The sequence below is a fragment of the Mauremys reevesii genome, linkage group 1 (genome assembly GCF_016161935.1).
Source record: "Mauremys reevesii isolate NIE-2019 linkage group 1, ASM1616193v1, whole genome shotgun sequence".
Taxonomy (NCBI): Eukaryota; Metazoa; Chordata; order Testudines; family Geoemydidae; genus Mauremys; species Mauremys reevesii.
The window spans coordinates 269043430-269061669 of NC_052623.1; the positions used below are offsets into that span (position 1 = coordinate 269043430).

The 18240-nt window shown below is 43.3% G+C and overlaps 1 protein-coding gene across 7 annotated transcripts in view; it reads left to right on the plus strand.

Moving 5' to 3' along the window:
- GRAP2 (GRB2 related adaptor protein 2) overlaps nucleotides 1-18240 on the plus strand; it is a 142659-nt gene that overhangs the window by 105904 nt on the left and 18515 nt on the right. Inside the window, exon 3 of one of the 7 annotated variants that reach the window (XM_039499314.1) lies at nucleotides 7644-7718. The exons of the other annotated variants lie outside the window; for them this stretch is intronic. The gene's annotated coding sequence lies outside the window, so the exon portion shown is untranslated. The remainder of the gene's footprint in view (nucleotides 1-7643; nucleotides 7719-18240) is intronic. 7 annotated transcript variants of the gene reach the window in all.

The window sequence follows — 18240 nt, forward strand, 5'->3', positions numbered from 1 at the left end:
TTTTGATGCCTTATTTAAATACTTCTGACTTCGGTCACTGATGGAGATGGGTTACTTGACTAGATGGACCAATGTCTGTTCTGCTACAGCTATTGCTGTGTTCTCATTACAGCAGATGGGTAGCTGGGAGGGGGATGTATATTTTTGCTATGGCTCTAGCCCAGCTCCTTGTCTCTGAAGGAGAGTCACTGTAAACACTGTTTCTAGAAAGATGTTAAAAATAAATGAGAGGGAGAGAGAGAGAGAATGATTTTGAAAGAGTCTGAGTTTTTTGGGGGGGAAGGAGGATAAACTTTTTTTTAATTATTCTGCAGAGTAGAGGCCATGCTGTGCACCACTTAACCACTGTCTAACTAGAGGCAGTTAACTTCCGAGGAACAGGTTCGTTAAGAATGGCAAAATGATGAGGAATTGACCTGTGAAGGTTAACTCTAAGAAATGTTATGTGCTGAGAGGAAATGACCATAGTGCCTATATTCCAAACTGAAAACCTGGTTTCACTCTCTTAGGGCTGTATAGTTGTGTCTCCCCCGCACCTTGCGCCCCAGTGTCTTGGGCCCCTCAGCCGCACAATGAGTCCCCTGCAGCCCTGCTGTCAGCACTGCCCTAACCCCTACCTCCCACAACTGTAAAAATAAAAATAGAAGGGGGGAATATTTAAAATGGTCAAAATTAAAAAAAAATAAAAATCAAATTCTGCCGTGCCTAATAATAATCACCAGAGCAGCCATTTCGAGCTGGAGAATTCCCTCTGTCTCCACATTCTGTTGAAGAGCTTTTATAGTTTTATGCACTTTCCCAAGACTTATGGGGACATTTGGAGAGTACCATGGTGGTAACCAAAGTTTTAGCTCTTTTAGGTACATTGTGAATTCATCAGGTAGGACCTGGTCAGTCCTTGAATGAGGAAACATCCAAGGAAACCTCAGCACTTCAGGAAATGGTGTTAATGACTTTGTGTAGTTAGCACATTTTCCTCCAAGTCACTACTGGACTGATTGCCCAAGCATCCTTCTTTCAAATGAGGGATAGAACTGAAGGTCACCCTATTATTATCAAATATCCATTAGCCCTGTACATAAGAATTAAAGGGTTAATCCGTTTTCCTGGACAGATTCTGAGTATCTAACTTTTTAGTTTTATATGGGCATTTGTTACTTCTGCTCTTATACTGCTGTGAGGTGCTGTGTTCCACCCCAGGTAAAATGATATGTGCACAGCGGGGAAAAGAGGTTTCCATGCAGGGTGCAACTAATGGTCTGCCAGTCACTTGCAGCCTCAGAGCAGATGTTTTGAGGTGGATGTAGTGGTCAGGGGACTTGGCCAACATGTTGTAGCATGTATGCTGCCTGTCTCAGCTGCCCTACATCTTGGTCAGGTTATTTTTAGCAGGAATAATCTTGCATAAGAGGTATCAGGAGGGTACTATTCTATGTAGGGCTATGACAGGCAGCATTTGTGTGGACATTTTTCCTAAGTTTGCAGCCCATTGGTGTCACAAAAATATGTAGGGCCTGAATTTAATCCATAATTTGTAAAAATGCTTTGGGGTCTGTCAGGATGAAAGGTGATTTTTCTATCATTATTATTATTAATATTATTTTATTTATTATTATTTATTATTGCTATATCAACCCACTCACCTCTGGATTTTTATTTAAAATTGTTTCTTTAGATTTGGGGCAGAAGGGGATTTTTACAAGGATGTTTTCTCACTCAGTGTAAACAATAGCTGAGCCCACATTTTCAAAATTGGCCACAAATTTGGGGTATCTCGCGTTTTGGTGACCAGCCTTAAACACCTTGAGCTGATTTTCAGAAGGTCTGAGCACCTGCAGTTCACACTGACCATCTGGAATGGTGGTGCTCAACACTTGGGCAAAGTCCAAATTGTCACAGGTGGAGCAACTCAGAAATATGGTACCAAAAGTCAGTGACTGCTTTTAGAGCTTTTGGCTTTGATATATGCTGCACAGATTGTTACCTTTGTTTATAAAAACTAATTTGAAATAGCTTCAGGTTTTAAAAAATGCCTGCAAGATAATCATTTATAGCATGTTATACATGATATTGAAATTGACCATTGCACCTTTCCATATCTTGTGGCAGATAGATTAGGTGAGGGTGGAAGAAATGGCATTAGAAAATAGGAGAATTGAGACCAGTGTACAGTAAGAGTAGGTTATTTTTTTTCATCTAGAATGCAGAAATGCAATACTGTAGATGTTTTTAGATTTATTGCCTTTGGATGAAATACACTCTGGTGTCAGGAACCAACATAAGTTCTATTTGCCACCAAAGTACCACTAAACCCTATTTTGAGGGCCGAAATGTCACTTAAATGGCCCATGGCCCTTGTGCTCGTTCACTGCAGAAGGCTGAATTTCATCCTAGCATCATTTCTAAGACTCGCTGCTAGTCTGCTCAGAGAGCCATTTGTTTGCGGTGTTGTTGTAGCTGTGATGGTCCCTCGATATTAGCGAGACGGTGGGTGAGATAATATCTTTTATTGGACCAACTTCTGTTGGTAAAGAGACAAACTTTTGAGCTTACACAGAGCTCTTCTTCAGAGAGTCACTGGCAGCTATCCTGCTGCAGAGACCTTACCACATTTGTGATGCATCTTGAAAGGTACAGGCTGCTCAATTTCTAAAGTTTGCAGCTCCTGAGGCTCCTTCCTGCAGACTTTGTAAAGTAGATGAGATAGGGCCATCTGGTGGTGTGTAGTCAAATAGTTTCCCATACTGGATTTTCCTTTTTCTTTCAAAAACTCGTAAGAAATTTTTTTTTTTAATGTTATATGAAAGGAGTGTTAAGCATTCAAACGTCAGGAAATAGTAACAAGAACTTTAGCCTCTTGTTCATATGCTGTATAATAGCATGTAATTGTGTCATTGAAGGCTAGTTCTCAAATAATACAATATAACATCATACCAGTGTTTTACAGCCTTGTAAAGTGCATCTCATAAGATGCACACTGAAAAGAACACTTGCCTCATTTATTGAACATCTTGTATATAAATAACTTTCAGGGACTCTATTTTTTTAATTTATTATTTTTATTACAGCAGTGCTTATGGACTGATCAAGAATGGGGCTCCAGTGTGCTCGGCACTGAGCAAACATGGGGGCAAATCAGCTGTTATAAAGTGTCATTGCTCCATTGAGCTAGCCCCATAGAGTAGTGGACAGTCCCTGTCCCGAAGAGCTTGCTGTCTAAATAGACAAGAATAACACAGGGGAGGGAATAGGGATAGACCACAAAAGTAGGATCAACAGTGTGATGGGCTGCAAATGTCCGGTTAATTCCATGATTTGCTTTGTTTTTAATGTTTTTGTTTGGGAGGGTTGTTCGGAGGGGACTCTGGCAAACACAGAGCACTACAGAGTAGCGGAAGATACTACGCATAAGTGATAAAAAAGTATGATATTTTGTTGCATTATTTGAGAACTGGTGTATGATCACCTAACTATATTGCAATTCATATGCACAAGTCACTAGAATTAAGGTCACACATACCTGTTGGTGAACATGTGGACAAAGACTGAATAAATGGGTTTTGCTCGTATAACTGAGGGAGCTGGGGGGATGGAAACCTTACCCCATAAAGGAAATAACGCTCAGGACATGCATACAGCTGGGTCACATCAGGCTATTGTTGAGTATGTGGTAAAGTAGCAGACGTAATTCTTTGTCCTTGTGGATTTGTTCTATGGGTGTCTCCGTTGGTCATGCCCCCCCCCCAACACACCCATTTTTGCCCCCTAAGTGTTGCCTGTGCGTTCTCATGCAAGGTGCACGTGGCTGTGTGGAGTTCCCCTCTGGGGAGACTCCACTGGTTTAATCACCAGCATGATGGAAATGCAGAGTTCCCACTGCCTTAAGGCCTTTATGTGCCTGCTGGACTTATTAATATGGCTGTGTGTTTCTCTAATCGTGATAACCTATTGGAATTGGATTTACATCTCATTCCACTTTATCCGTTGTACAAAGCCAATACAAGCATAGTCTTGTTGGCTGGTCTGCATTAACAACAAATTAATGTTTCTTGCTGCCACCCAAATAAATAAAAGAACATAGTTTTTAGACTTTCCGAACCTGAACTGAATGTGCCCTTTTACCAGCTTTATTTAATAGGATGCAGTCACCTTAAATTAAGCCCAATGTTTAGATGTGGGGAAAGTGGAGAATATGAAACTTAATATCAGAAGGAATGGCATGAATGTATAGTTTAATTTCAATTAAAACTATTTTATTTTTGGATTTAAATATCCCCCTGCAGCGCTGTGAACCCAAACAGCAGCACTGGGCAAAAATGATTATACCCAGAGTAGAAACGACCAGGCTGAGTTCACTGAGCTGGCTTAATGAAATGCAGATTAAATAAACTGCAGGATTGGTGGGGAAAAAAACCAGTAAGACTTTTAACGATATTTAAGTCTTAACAACTAGAGACAATATTAGTTACCAGGAGATTTTAAAAATAACAATGTCTATCCTGACAGTGTCCTTTGCCCATATAGCATGCTTCAAGTCTGTTCCAGTGTCCGTGCAACCATTGCTGAGGGCACAAATACATTCTAAGCTCTATGCAAAAATTTATGTGGATGTTTCGAGCCTGAGGCAGGATGCCAGGGCTCTGCCCAATCCTCACCACCTTTGCCCTGCCCGATCTGTTTGCGATCTAATCTCTTGGAGAATGAGTCCATGGATTTCCATTGAGTTATTCTTCCCAATAATATTTTCCTTCTCTTCTTGTGACATATCCTTGATTAGACTCAAATAAGTATCTTTTCCACTCACCTCCTCCACTCTTTGAAATTATTTCCTGTGCAGTATTTCAACAAAGTCTTTATCTCTACCTTGTCTATTACTTTTTAAAATCAGTATACATTCAATTTTTTGGCCAGAATTTCAAAACTGAGGGGCTAAAGTTAGGTTCCTAAACCCATATTTAGACACCTGGATAAAAGTGACCTTGATTTTTTCAAAGGTGTTGAATGCCCACAGCTCCACTGGACATCAGTGTGAGCTGCAGGGGGTCAACACCTCAGGAAATCAAGCCATTTTGTTTTAGGAGTCTAAATATGAATTTAGGAGTCTAAATTTAGGTCATATTTGAAAAAAAATGGCCTTTATCCTTTCCTCGGGGGTCTTTAAATAGATTCCCATTGAATGTTCAGTTGGGACCAGATTTCAATGGGAGTTAGATGCCTAAACACCTTGGAGGATCAGGCCATAATGCCTGTATTCCTGGTCATGTTAATACACACACATATATACATTCACTGTCCTCCATGTGCATGCACAGAGCACAACTGCCCACGCTCATGCACACACAGGGCAATTCATATGCAAACTCTCAGTCCTGTGCTTTCATATATGCAGCACTTCAGCTCATAATTATGTGTGAAGTTGATTTATAAGCAAATTCACAGATGCCCACTCATGCTCAGACATACATGCATAACAGAACAGTTGCTCACACACCCAGAGGCAACATCAAAGTCACGCACTGGCACTCTCACACAAACAGATGCACTTGCAAGCTCACATTCTCACACATGCATCAAGTCATGCCTTAGTTGGTACCTCCTATGTGTCTTGCATACGTATTCTGTAGCAGATAATTTCAATCTTTTTCTTCCCATTCTGTTTAACGAGCAAATGTGGTAGCACATCAAGATCAGAAATAAATGTAGTGGAATGACTTCAGTCAGCCTGAAATGTCAAATGACTCATTCGCACCCTTTAAGCAGAGTTCCCTCTTTTGCCACATGCATTCTATTAAATAGGACTGGAGACCTTGTGGTTCCCTGGTACAGAGCAGCAATTGATCACTTTCTCACAGATCGGGTAAATTAGCAATTATATTTGTATGTTATGCAGGGGTTGCAGACAAGGCTTCAGTTAAACTGGCTACTGTGATGGTTGCAACTAGGGTGACCAGACAGCAAGTGTGAAAAATCGGGACAGGGATGGGAGGTAATAGGAGCCTATATAAGAAAAAGCCTCAAATATTGGGACTGTCCCTATAAAATTGGAACAGCTAGTCACCCTAGTTGGGTGACCAGCTGTTCCGATTTTATAGGGACAGTCCCAATATTTGAGGCTTTTTCTTATATAGAAGCCTATTACCCCCCACCCCCGTCCTGATTTTTCACACTTGCTGTCTGGTCACCCTAGTTGCAACATCACTGCTCACACTGTGGGAATGGGAATCATGGAATCTCCAAGGCCTGTCTCTTTTCAGAAGTTGACCTGGTTTAAGGATTTATCTATACATGGAATGATTACAGAATAGCTATTCCAGACTAACTCCATGCGTGAACACTCTTATTGCTCTTTAAATTCACACCCTCCCTTAATTCAAATTAACTTTCAAGTGTAGACAAGCTCTAAATCATTGCCATGCCTTTAGTTAAATTGGTGTAATTTCTGTGTGTGGACAAACCCAAGAAGGTATCCACGTTTACCTTCTGGTCGAGAAGAAACTGGATTCCTTCTTGGAGCTCTACCTTTAATTTTTAAAAAATCCATTATTGTAATTAATTACTTTTAAAACCCTGCACAAGCATTCACACATGCAAAAACACTCTCTCAGGGCCTGATTCTAATTTCAACATATGGCCCTGTTACACCACGCTGGCATTGTTACGGAGCCTATACTTAAATGAGAATCGAGCCTTCAGACAAAAAGCAGTGTTAATGGAACACTGAGGTTCAGAGTGTAAATATAAAAGTCAGAACATTCATAAATTAAGGTTCCCACAGCAACATTAATTCTACCACTTGGCACATATCTATAGTAGCAGTTTTAGTTGCTGTTTTTGCAGTTCAATGTGCTCCTTTGTATACAGAGTGGATCCAATTCAGGTCTCAGAACAAATGTGACTGAGAGCAGAAATTGGCCTCATATGTACAATGTTGCCAAGTTAAGATTGCTATTATGAACCTTAATTATGGGATTTCTTATACTTGTGCTAAATTCTCATACTTAACTTTGTATTGACCTAGGTTGTGGTACTGAATCTTATTTTAACTGTTATGTTAAAGATTAAAGAAGAAAGGATAAAATATAAGGAAAAAAGGTCGGAAAAAAAAGAGAAAACTGTGCAGTAATAAACCACAGCTTGTACAATCAGAGGCAATTTAGTGCAAAAATAGAACTACGGTTAAAAGGATAAAGGAATGCTACATTTCCTTATTGTGTTAACTGTGCTTCCACTTTGTGCAAAATTATATCTCCTGGCACAGACTGTAATTTTAGTTGCAGAGTTACAGGTTTTTCACAGTTGTCTATGTTGCCAAACTGAATCCTATGCAAAAGTAAGGAAAATAGCAGTTACCTTACTGATATTCTGCTTCCCATTTTACACAACATTGTGTCTGCTGGCATGGTGAAGCATGTGCAGTAACTGACTTGAAATGCAGTCGCATGTGCCTGTCTATATTAGCAGACTTTCATACCACGTTCAGACATGTCATAGTAATGCATTCCTATATATCATGGTGCAGTAGAAATACAGAATTTGTCTTACCAGATCAGACAATTGGTTTATAATGCCCAGTACTGTATTTTGTGTATGGTCCAGTACCTGAAATTTCAAAGAGAAATGAAATTATCCTATTTTGTACCCAGTCAGTTGTAGATGGTGACAGGAATTTTTTCGTGACCCTCATGGAGATCAACTTATGCTTTGAAAACATAAGATAGGTATGCTAAAATAAGGATAATCATAATTACAGATATTATTATTGGTTATAAAATAGAGAAACATGCACAGACACAGTAAGGATACCATCCATGCACACACATAGTGCATATGCAGGTACAGACATGTAAGCCAGAATTTTCAAAAGGGCTCAGTTCTCAGTTAGCACCAGAATAAGTGGCTATATTTTCAGAAGAGTGTAGCATGCTGGGTGCTGAGCTCTTTATCTATCCACGAGTGTCACAATGGCAACTACTGGGTATCGAACACTTTTGAAAATCTGTCCCATATTTAAGTGCCTAAAGAGGAGCTGAGCTCTTTTTAAAATCTGGACCCAATTGTAGGGGCTGAAATCTTTTGAAAATCTGGCCCATCGGGCCAGATCCTGAGTCCTACTCTGGCTGCTTTGCACCACACCAGCAGCATAAAGAAGCTCTAATGCTAGTGCTTCTGCCCCCTGAAGGATTTTCTCTGGATTGGGGAATCCTTGTGAGGTGTAACATCATCTTTGACACCCTCTATCCCAACCTCTTATATAAGGAACATAGGAAGAATGCTTCTATGTCCAGCTGGTCACTGGCTGCCAGAATGGCCATTTGGAGCTGCTATGTTTTAGAGCAGCCCTGGGGCTGGTCTAAATGTACATTGGGCTCAGATGTACCCTGGAGACCTGATTTGTGTTAATTAGCCCCAGGATCTATAAAAGTGGTGGGCAACCTGCAGCCAGCGAACCACAGCCACCAGGAGCTGCGGGTGGCCATGCAAATGTAAATAAACTGTCTGGCAGCCTGCCAGCGGATTACCCTGATGGGCTGCATGTGGCCTGCAGGCCACAGGTTACACACCACTGATCTACAGAGTGCAAAGATGGCCAAATGACACCTTTCATCCCCTGTATGTCAGCCTTGTGCCACTGATCAGTCAGAGCAGAGGCTATGGCCCTTAGAGTATATACGCATGTATGCAAACCCATATATGCATGACGTGTATACATATGAAAGCAATCTCAGACATACATTCATGCACTAACACAGTATTTCCTTACACATATCCATATGTACTCGGAGATATACACAGTTTATTTCCACACTCGTGGCCTAGATGCACACTAATCGCAAACACCACACATACAAAAGCAGATTTACAAGTACAAATGCGTGCACATTTCACGCACTGAAGCACATGATTGGTATTCAGCTAACACTGACTTGCATTAAAATACATACCAGACCGTACTAAAACGTACAAGGAACCATGAGAAAAATTGAGAGGCAGTTAACTAGATAAGTTATGATGAGATCAAAAAGCCTCTTGAGTACAAGGAAGTGGCTACATTTTTCATACTTTATGTATTTATGTGGGGGGTTAGTGAGGGGAGCTTGTCAATTTTGCAGAAAGAGATCATTCAGAATATGTTCATATCAGACAGTATTCCTCAAGTGCCTGCTCTTTAGGAGCAGTTAGGAAAAAATCATTCTGTACGAAGTTGTTAATGGGGGCTGCATTAGCAACCCCTTATTTCTCTGTCTGATAGAAAGACAGCATGTTCGCCGTTGCAATTCAGAGCCCTGATCACTGCAGATTAGGGGCGCATTGTCTGGCTGACTTAATCAAGCGAGTTAAAATATATTTATCATGATTAAAGGGGAGAAGCAGGGTGAGGGGAGAGGAAAAGGAGGGAGACATCAACCTTCCCTTGCTTCATATGGAGGTTCAACAAAGTCCAATGAATCACAGGGCACTCATCAGGGATAATTTAAATCCTGGAATGGAATGTTTGCTTGAGTGCACTAGGCTTGGGTTCCGATCACCAAAGAAAACTGTCTCTCACTCTGTCTCTCTCCTGCAACAGCAGGGAAGAAAATCAGCCGCCCGTGCAGCACATTTTAATTTTGTCCTGATGGCCATGCCGCCCCCGCTTAGCTTATCTGCAGTTCAAATTGATATCAGGGAATACTGCAGTGACAGGATCAACTATCATCATCATTGCTTGGATATATGAGTCTGTCACTGGTATTAGTGTCATGTTTATCTTTCATTGCAAGCACAGGGCACCTTTTGCACCAGGCTCTGGGACTTTTTAAGAGGCCTGGTGGGGGGGGACCTTCCTTCCTTGTCAGCAGCATCACCTTCCTCTCCCCTTCCACCCATATGCTGCAGATATTTTTCAGATTTTGAGCAGTAAATGAAAGAGTATTTTAAAACCACAGGGCCAGAACTTCAGCTGTTGTAACTCAGCATAGCCCATAGACTTCAACAGAGCTATACCAGCTAAAGATGAGGGTTGTTGGGTTTTTTTTAATCAGTCTTGCTTGAATGTAGAATATGAACCTGTAAAAAATCATTAGGATTTCTGAGCAGAGCTCATACCCCAGAAGCCACAGATCCCAGTGCTGCACCAAGCTGACCTGTCTGGCATCGATGTTGCATTGAAGTCAGCTACATATTAGGACAGAGATGGAAGATCTGGTAGCACGGTGGGTGTATTTCACTCATCATTTATGTAGAGAATTACCTGGCACAGCAGGCCTGGTTTGCCTGGGTGTGTTCAAAGCATTAGGCAGCACAGCCGGTCACCATGCTTGCTTGTGTTTGGACTATTGGGCAGCAGTGGAGCAGTTCAGTAAAGCTAACGGAAATACAGAAGGATGGTTGGGAACTAAAGGATTAGGCAGAAAGGGGCCAAAACATCCCATTCTCCATTGTAGTTAGTTGCCCACAGTACCAAGGCTAGCATCGACTTCCAGAGCGTTGCGCTCAGTGATGAGCTGCCAAAATTTTAACAACCGGTTCCCTATAAAAAGTTCTGATTTAAGGGGGGGAGCTGGGGAGGGGCCGGGGCAGGCGGAGACATACTTGTGGGGCCAGAGGCCCCTGCAGGGCCTGGGGCAAATTGCCCCACTTGCCCCCCCAGTAGCCCTAGAGCTTGCAGCCCCCTCCCCCCTTACCTTGCTGGCAGCTCAAAGCAACTCCGGAGCTCAGCTGAGCTGCCCAGCTGATGCCGGTGGCTGGCCACGCTGCAGCTGGGGGGAAGCGGGGGAAGGGCCAGGAGAGCCTCAGCCTCCCCAGCTGAGAATCCTGGGAGCAACAGGATGGTCCGGCCCGCGGACCAGAGTTCTTTGCCCACCCCCGGCCCTTTAACAACCGGTTCTCCATGGAGGTCTAATTTTAGCAACCGGTTCTTGGGAACCTGAGGGAACCTGCTCCAGCTCACCACTGGTTGCGCTGTGGGTAGCTATCCCACAGTTCCCGCAGTCTCCGCTGCCCATTGGAATTCTGGGTTGAGATCCCAATGCCTCATGGGGCAAAAACAGTGTTGCAGGTGGTTCTGGGTAGATGTCGCCAGGCCCCCCTCTCCCTCCCTCCCTCCGTGAAAGCAACGGCAAACAATCGTTTTGCACCTTTTTTCCTGGGTTACCTGAGCAGACGCCATACCATGGCAAGCATGGAGCCCGCCCAGCTCACCGTCACCGTACGTCTCCTGGGTGCTGGCAGATGTGGGACTGCATTGCTACACAGCAGCAGCTCATTGCCTTTTGGCAGCAGACGGTGCATTACGATTGGTAGCCATCGGCGTCGTATTCCTGGGTGCTCCTTTAGCCAACCTCGGTGAGGTCGGTCGGGGCGCCTGGGCAGACATGGGAGTGACTCAGCCAGGTCATTCCCATCTTCTGCTAAGCACGCAGGAGATGACGATGGCTAGCAGTCATACTGCACCGTCTTCTGGTGAGCAGCCAGGAGATGATGATGGCTAGCAACCGTAATGCAGCATCTTCTGCTGAGCACCCAGGAGATGACGATGGCTAGCAGTCATACTGCACCGTCTTCTGGTGAGCAGCCAGGAGATGATGATGGCTAGCAATCGTAATGCAGCATCTTCTGCTGAGCACCCAGGAGATGACGATGGCTAGCAGTCATACTGCACCGTCTGCTGCCAGCCTAGGATGTAAAAGATAGATGGAGTGGATCAAAACAAGAAATTGACCCGATTTGTTTTGGGAAATCAACAGCCTGCTAAACCCAGGGTTCTGAGTTCAATCCTTGAGGGGGCCATTCTGTGTGACAGTTGTTTGTGTTTCTCCTTGATGCAAAGCCACTCCTTTTGTTGATTTTAATTCCCTGTAAGCCATGTCGTCAGTCGCCCCTCCCTCCGTCAGAGCAATGGCAGACAATTGTTTTGCGCCTTTTTTCAGTGCAGACACCATAGCACTGGGATCATGGAGCCCACTCAGATCACCACAGAAATTATGAGCACTGTAAACACCATGTGCATTATCCTGGAGTATATGCAGAACCAGACGCTGCAAAAGCAAAACCAGGCGACGAGGCGACGGCAGCGTGGTGACAAGAGTGATGAGGACATAAACATGGACATAGACTTCTCACAAAGTACGGGCTGGGAAATGTGCCCCGGCAATGTGCACATCATGCTGATGAGCTCTGCATAGTCACCTGTGCTGATCAGCTCACCACGCTGGCCAAACAAGAAATGAAATTCAAAAGTTTGCGGGACTTTTCCTGTCTAACTGGCCAGTGTATCTGAGTTGAGAGCGCTGTCCAGAGCGGTCACAATGGAGCACTCTGGGATAGCTCCCGGATGCCCATACCGTCGAATTGCGTCCACACTACCCCAAATTCAACCCGGCAAGGCCAATTTCAGCGCTGATCCCCTCGTCAGAAGTGGAGTAAAGAAATCGATTTAAAGAGCCCTTTAAGTCGAAAAAAAGGGCTTAATCATATGGACGGGTCCAGGGTTAAATCAAGGTAACACCGCTAAATTCGACCTAAAATCATAGTGTAGACCAGGCCTCAGTAATCTGCTGTGAGGGGAAGGGAAATGTAGAAGAGGAACTTGGCAAGATCAGAGGGATGGAGAGAAAATATTTCATCTTGTCATGTTTGTCAATGGTTTGAAATATGTTCCTCTACTTTCATTTTTAAAGTAGAGGAACATAGCAACATATTATTGCAAAACAAAAATCCCTCCAACATACCAACATGCTCTTCAATTGGAACGGCAGAGGATATCTTTTGAGCTGGATTATCAGAGGACTGGGGAGAGGCCACACGACTGGGATAGCAAATTGCTCTGCAGTTCAGGATTAAGGCCTTGTCTACGTACTAAAGTTGTACCATAGTTATACTGGTATAGTTAAAGTTCTACAACCTCCCCCCTCCGCCCTCGCTGTGGACGCAGTTATACTGATATAAAGGTGCTTATACAGTTATAGCTTGTTCCTGTATGGGGAGGGATGACATGCCCCTAAACAGCATAGTAATACCGGTAACAAAGTTTTGCATAGACAAGGCCTTTGTCATATCAGCCAAACTGAATGTGGATTATGAGTGTGATGGTGATACGTCAGGATTAGAATAGCAGGGGATCTTTGTACTTAAGAATCGTGGTGCATTGACTGAGCTGTTTGAGAATTCTATGACTTGTCTGGGCAGGAGTGCTTGCAGGTAAAGAATGAGGGGCAGGGCTTTTGGGGGAGAAAGAACCTAAATAGCAGGAGGTGCCACCGATCTGGACTGAAGTGTATTGGTGGAGCTCTGCAGAGAACTTTGAATAACATCACCTGCTCTGTGCACTTGCTTCCTGACTGCAAAAATAATTGTCCATTAATGACTTGTCACTGCAGACAGCCTAGCCAGCTGTCCTTGGAAAGGGAATTTGTGAAAGAGGATGAATTGCCATGTGTGGGACACATCTGACCATGGGACAGGAATAGATGGGAGATCAGGAGAAGCTGGACAGCTTCCATTCATATCTTTCAGCTCTATGTGGATTTGCAACCTGATGCTCCAGCATCCACTGCTGATGAATTATTATTCACTATAATACATGACAGCTGAGAATCCCCCTCATTTCCAAGCTTGCATCCACTTACCCTCCTCCTCTATCTCTTGACAATGTTGCTTCCCTGAGGCTAGCTAATTAAGGATGGGGTGACCCAGTTTAGTTTAAAAGCACACAAAACCAGAACCGAACCAAACCAATTAACCTTTCCCAGAACATCAGATAAAACCATTTGGCGTTTGGAAAAAGTCTTTTTTTTTTTTTTTTTTTACTGTCAAAGAAATTCTTTTATTTTTGTGATTGCTCCCTGGTTAGAAAGTGCAACTGCTGAAATGCCATGAAAAAGCTTCTTCACCTGACATTGCCATCCCATCCAGAAGCAAGAGATGATGAAAATGTTGTGAGAAAGCCTGTTCTTATGAGATTGCCAGCCCCCTTTTTGCATACTCAGTTAGTTTGGATCATTCAGATAAACACCCAAATAGATGCAAGTGCATCTGAATCATACTTTTTCAACATAGGATTTTCCAGACTGGATCGAACCCATAATCCATCTACTCCAGTATCTTGTCTGTAACAGTGGCCAGCACCAGATGATTCAGAGGAAGATGTAAGAACCCCACAGAAGGCAGATGTGGGATAATCTGTCCCCCACAATGTCTCATTCTGGTCTTCATTATTATTTATTTGTATTGTGGTAGTGTCTGGGAGCCCTAGTCATGGACCACCATTGGGCAAGGCACTGTGCAAATTAGCTAATCCCAGAAGAATGCATCTTAATATCCCTTCCAAAAAAGGTTGTTATCCTTAATTATAACTCTGGATAGTCTTCATGACCTTTAAATGTTCATCTCTTTCTAGGATTAAGACAAGGACAGCTGTGATGGGAGTGTAATCCACATGGGGAAAGGTTTAACATCTCAGGACAAGAGTGGCAAACCCTAGAAGGGAGCCCTACAGTGAAGGAATCTCTAGGCAACCAGAGAAGAGAGCCGCTTCTGGTCTCTTTCCTGGTTGGGGGTTTGCCACCACCGGCTCATTTTCATTTTTATTTATGGCGTAGAAAGCCATTTTGTTTTATGGCTAGACAATAAAGACATTTGAAAGCAGGACAGTTCCATGGAGTGCTTTTGGCTGGCTAACAGGAAGCCAGACAATTTTTTACATTGCCAGACAGCCGGGGTGAGTGACTGCTCACAGCAGGTCTCTCAGTGGGGTGCTCATTAGGTCTCACAGCAGTAAACATAGAGCAAACAGCTCACTCAATTTTGTAAAGTATTCTCTCAATCTCTCAAGCCATTCACAGGGCAGGAAAATTAATGTAGCATAGAACAGAGAATCTGATGAAAGCAGATATGGAACCACCCCAAAAGGTGGCTTGAGCTATGGGTGATGCACAGAAATGGCCACTGGTGAGATCTTCTACAGTATGAGATGGATAGACTGGTGTGTACAGTGTGAATTCATGCACTCACCACTGCCCCCTACTTACCACATATATACCATTTCTCAGCAGCCTGACCTAGGGGAGCTGCTCTTTTAGGTATGGAAGGCACTTGTACTGCCTCCACCCCCACTGGATGGAATACAGTGGGCTTTCCTTAAATTATGAGAGGAAATGGTTGGTGCGCATATATATATATATATATATATATATATATATATATATATATATATATATATAACCATAACCACTGTCCACTGCTGTATTTAATACGTTCGTGTGTTTATCCATTTGTAATGAACATGCCTTGTGGTGGCTGGAGGCACTAGCACCTCTGACAGTTAATGGAGCTGTTCTATTAACACACTGGTGAGAGGCTTGCATTTTTGGAACAGAATATTTCCCAATGCCTCTTGGATGTGGTTTAGCTGGTGACAACGACTGTATATATCATCGCTCATTCTGGATAATTGGCCCCTACTCATACAGTGTCACCTCTCATTCCTATACAGATGTTGAATGTTGGACTCCAGCCCTACTCACCATCAAACCTAAATGTGGGCAGGAGGGGCCAGGGTTCTTAGGTGTCACCAAGCGTCCTCCCTCTCAGCTGCTTGGCTGGCTGGTTCTTGCTCACACGCTCAAGGTTTAACTGATTGCCATCTGTGGGACCGGCAAGGAATTTCCCCCCAGGTCAGATTGGCAGTGACCTTAGGGGATTTTCACCTTCCACTCCAGCATATGCGTGCAGGTCATTTGCCAGGATTATCCAGGTATATCTCACTTAATCATTTCCCTGCTTTGAACGTTGGTGCACCTCACACTTTTTTCCTGTCGCATATAATAGACTAGTGTCCCATGAGTTGTAATATTTTGCTCTCTTTTTAGTTGTTGGGTTTAGTGTGTGAGTGGTGTTGGTGGCCTGTAATACAGGAGGTCAGACTAGATCAGTGATACGCAGACCTCAGTGGTTCAGGAGCCAAATCAGCGATCGACATTACCCAAAAGAGCCACAACGGTGTGAATTCATTGATTCATTTACTATATACTATTCATGTTTAAACAGTATGACAGGAAATATTTCGTTTACATGTATATATGGAAATTTCCATGGAACTGTCCTGCTTTGAAATGTCTTTATTGTCTAGCCATAAAACAAAATGGCTTTCTACGCCATAAATAAAAATGAAAATGAGCCGGTGGTGGCAAACCCCCAACCAGGAAAGAGACCAGAAGTGGCTCTCCTCTCTGGTTGCCTAGAGATTCCTTCACTGTAGGGCTCCCTTCTAGGGTTTGCCACCCTTGTCCTGAGATGTTAACCCTTTCCCCATGTGGATTACACTCCCATCACAGTTGTCCTTGTCTTAATTCCGGAGAAAGATGAACATTTTATATCTAGATTTAGATACAGATATAATTCTCACAGCCAATAAGTTAATAACTTGGTGCAAGTTGATAACTTAATTGGTTAATATAGCAAAAGCATCCTGACTGGTTAATAATTGTAACATCATGTGCTGCAAAGAGCCACAGGAGATACATTAAAGAGCCACTTGTGGCTCACGAGCCTATCTGAGTATCACTGGACTAGATGATCTAGTGGCCTCTTCTGACTTTAAACTCTGATACCTGCAGTACCCAAAAAGGCAGAGCAGAACATGCCATTTCACATCTATTGCTGAAAGCTCACTGGTTGAAGCTGTGGGTCTGATTTATATAAGTCACAGGCTTGAAGATCAAGCTCTTGTTAAGGTCATCATCTTTGAATATGCACCCCACTTGCAGCTATTCCATGCTGTAATTTTATCACACTCAGCGAAACAAAGTTGAGCTTAGACAATAAATAAATGAAAGGCTGGCATAGAAAACCCCAGTGATGCAGACAGTGGTGTTGGTGTCTTAGTAGGTGGTGTTCTTCCTCTTGAGTCATTACTACCGAGCCAACGCCCCAGCAAGGGGTTAGGAGGGATGTTCTATTATTGGAGTGCTGTATTTCAGATGAGATGAGATTTATCATCTGATCATTTGTGGTCATTAAATAGCCCCTGTCACTTTTCATAAATGTGCAGGTGTTAACCTCAGTGTCCTGGCTGAATTCCAGCTCACGGAATTACGTATTCTACTGACCTAAAATATGTCCTGTGTAGTTTCAAATGGTGAAGTTAGTTTTCACTTCCCCTCCTTTCACTCTTGTGTAGCATTGATAGCACAGAATGGCACCTGCATTCTAGCCTAGATGCGTCGGCAGTTCAGTGATATAGGGGGTGATCACTAAAAGTAAAATTCATTTCTGTGCAGAAAGCCAGCACTAGTTAATTCATATTCATGCCTTAAATAGGAGTTAAGCAAACATAGGAATGGCCACAGTGGCTCAGACTAATGGTCCATCTAGACCAGTATCCTGTCTTCTGACAGCAGCCAATGTCAGATGCTTCAAAGGGCAGGTCTACACTAAGGGCGGGGGTCGAACTAGGGTACACAAGTTCAGCTACGTGAATAGCGTAGCTGAATTCGAAGTACCCTAGTTCGAACTACTCACCCGTCCAGACGCCGCGGAATCGAAGTCCGCGGCTCCAAGGTCGACTTCGCCACCGCCTTTTGCAGTGGTGGAGTACCGGAGTCGACCGCGGCGCTTCCAGAGTTCGAACTATCGCGTCCAGATTAGACGCGATAGTTCGAACTCCGAGAAGTCGAACTCACCGCGTCGACCCGGCTGGTAAGTGTTGAGAATGAACAGAACTGGGCAATCATCCCCTGTCATCCAGTCCCAGCTTCTAGCAGTCAGAGGCCTTAGTGGGACTAAGTGATACATAGGCCCTGATCTTTCCCTCTGTACTGGGGTGATTTTCACCCAATACAGTATATACAGAACTAAATTCTACCTTCAGTTACATTATAGCTAATGGATTTGTGCTGTGTAACTGAAGGCAGAATTTGGCTCACAGTGTGTAAAGTGTTCTGATATCCTTTAGGAGAAACGATTCCTGAGAAATGTAAGTAATGACAAAAAAATCAAACATTTCTCTGTCACACAGGTGCTGATGGAAGTCATACACATGTAGAGAGAGAAAGAATGAGCACCTAGTGGAAAAGCTTTCTTAAAAAGCCCAGCACTGACCTGAACAGTATAAGGAAACTGGAGATACAAGAGAAGGGAAGAATAGGATCAGAGATGCAGGGCTGGTTTGAAGTTCAGGTGCTGAAAAATGCTAGGTTGGGTTCAAAGACAGGATTATTGACCAGTGGTGCTTTAGTAGTTGGTGGGGAAAGAGTTTAAGGC